The following is a 2,500-nucleotide window of genomic DNA, read 5'->3' as shown; positions in this document are numbered from 1 at the left end:
TATACCCACTGGCATTTACTCACACACGGTTACATTTATAGTCTACTTGATGTTTCATGCTCCGAGGAGAATCGCGTAGGCAGTTTCCGAGCAATGGTTGTGAAAGGGTTTTTAGAATAATGTTTCCTGCTCTCAATCCTTTGTGATTTGACCATCAACGAAACAAAATTCGTTTGAAGAATGGCATTGGCAAAAATGAATAAATTAAACGAGGAAGATTATAAAAATACAAGGAAAAAATCAACAAAAATATCATTAATGGAGTATTTCAAATTTGACCTAGACACTGATGACAATCTCGATGTGAAACCGTCACTCTGAAATTCAGTGCTCTTAACACGCAAGGAGATCAAAGCTTCAATTTTGTGTTCTCATTTGATAATCTCGCTGACGATGGGGAAAGTTGGATGATGTGTTTAGCAAAGTGATTTACTATCCTCCATAAAAATTGGAAAACAAACCGTCATATCATACCGTTAGAAAGGGATTGCAGAGGTCTCATTTAAGTGAGAGAAGAAAAGATGTAGAGAGGGAGGAGGCAGAATGAGAGATGAAGAGAGACCTAAATAGAGACAGAGGAAGAGTGAGAGGAAGTCGAGATTGATTTTAAAGATTTTAAAGTCTTTAATTATACTCAACGTTTAATCATTTCCTTCACATGAATGGTATTGTATAATAGCTTAACGTGTGACATTATGATGAATTCATCTTAATATCATACATCTTTTCAACATAGCAACGATAATTGCTCACAACAGCAATATCTAAAGGATAGAACGTTTGCCACTTTACTTTTCCTCACTTTTTTACTTTTATATCCACAAAAATCATCAATATTCCACAGTGAGTTCATCAAACATATTTTCTTATTACGTAATATTGAAAATTAATCACAAATAAACTTGGAAGGTATATGATTATTAACAAATTACAAATTACAAAGCAACAAAGAACATGAACAAATCTATCTTCATTCTTTTGTATCTTCTATTTTTATTTTGTATGCAGCTCAAGGGATATATCTGCAATATCATCGTCGCTCAGCCTTTTTTATTTATTCATCTATTTATTTATTTATTTATTTTTATTTTATTTATTTTTTTTTATTATTATTATTTTTTTTACCATATCTTCAGTTAACTTGCAAGTGACGCGTGACATTCCTCGAAAAGACATTCCATATCTGTTCTGGAGTATTGCTTCTACTGATCTTACACTGAAACGATTCCTTAGCTTAGTGTGCACCACATTTATATGGGAGAAAATGCGCTCTACAGAGGCATTGGAGAAAGGTAAGGCAAACAATGCCAATACTAGCAATGAAATGTTTGGGTATTTGATTCCCCTGCAGTATTCTTTTTCTCTCTAGCTTCACTCAAAAAATAACCATCATTTTCAAAACAATACTTGGGCCATTGATCTAAATTAACAACATTCCATTCATTTCCTAAACTATTAGTGTCAATAAAGGTTGACTGGCACTGACAGGCAATTCTTACAATGGAGTCTTTGTGCTGGGAAGCAGCAATGGCAAAATGTTTTTTTTTCAGCATTACCAGTGTTTCAACGATGCCAGGCAATCGCATTTGTATTTGATTCAGGAGTTCTTACAGATATTTCTGACAACGCTCATTCACACATATTATTTGATTGCCATTTAGCACTGAATTCAGATAAAAGTTAATGACATTCAGTGTCAAAAGATGACTTGCGTGATAAAGTTTAGGCATTTTGACAGAAAGTCTGGTTCAATTGCCACTTGCATCAGCTTCCTATACATGTCAAGAAGATCTGTAAGGTTTGCGATGTCTGCATTCTGTCCATGAAAGAGTTTCTTCTCCCTCACAGCTTCCTTGAGAGTTTTACGAAGTGTGGTGTGGCAGCTTTCTTTTGTAGAGCTTACATCAAAGTGAAGCTTCAGTGCGTCCCACTGATAAAGGATAGCATTCACAACCTGCAAGCGTGATAACCATGTACACTGTACATATCCATACAAAATCCACAAATTTCTTATTCAATTTGACTGTCCACAAAGGTAATTTTATCCCTATATTTGTGGAAAATATCCACGAAATGGGAACACTGCCGTGACGCCAAATGAAACTGAAACTTAATCCCATAACGGTCAAGTAACGCCACTTCGCTATCAAAAGAAATGTCCAAGGCTTTTTTTCTCCTCAGCTGTACCTCATTGTACTCTCACTGATCAGATTTCGGGGTTCTTTCTTCCCCATCTCCCTCCTTCCTTCGTATCTCAACTAAACCCATATTTGATCTCAAAACATGCAGAAATTGTTGCTTGGTCTATTGCAGATGCATTTTACACACATCCGTTCTTAAAGATTTTGTAAGAATCGTCGGACATGTCATGCCATGTTAAAATCCTATTTTCAATATTGTGTGTATGTGACATGTGTAGTGTATGTGGTGTGTTGTGTGTGTGTGTGTGTGTGTGGTTGTGTGTGTGTGTGTGTTGTGTGTGTGTGTGTGTTTGTTCTCG

At 35.7% G+C, this 2,500-nt stretch overlaps 1 pseudogene; it reads right to left on the bottom strand.

Annotated features, from left to right (window-relative positions):
• LOC147471974 (uncharacterized) overlaps window positions 1-2,500 on the bottom strand; it is a 4,130-nt pseudogene that overhangs the window by 454 nt on the left and 1,176 nt on the right.

Source organism: Penaeus japonicus, unplaced genomic scaffold (genome assembly GCF_977035675.1).
Source record: "Penaeus japonicus unplaced genomic scaffold, GWHDUDI00000001_assembly GWHDUDI00000004, whole genome shotgun sequence".
In the NCBI taxonomy this organism is placed as follows: Eukaryota; Metazoa; Arthropoda; class Malacostraca; order Decapoda; family Penaeidae; genus Penaeus; species Penaeus japonicus.
The sequence above is the reverse complement of the archived record's forward strand: the minus strand, read 5'-3'. Positions and strand labels throughout refer to the sequence as shown.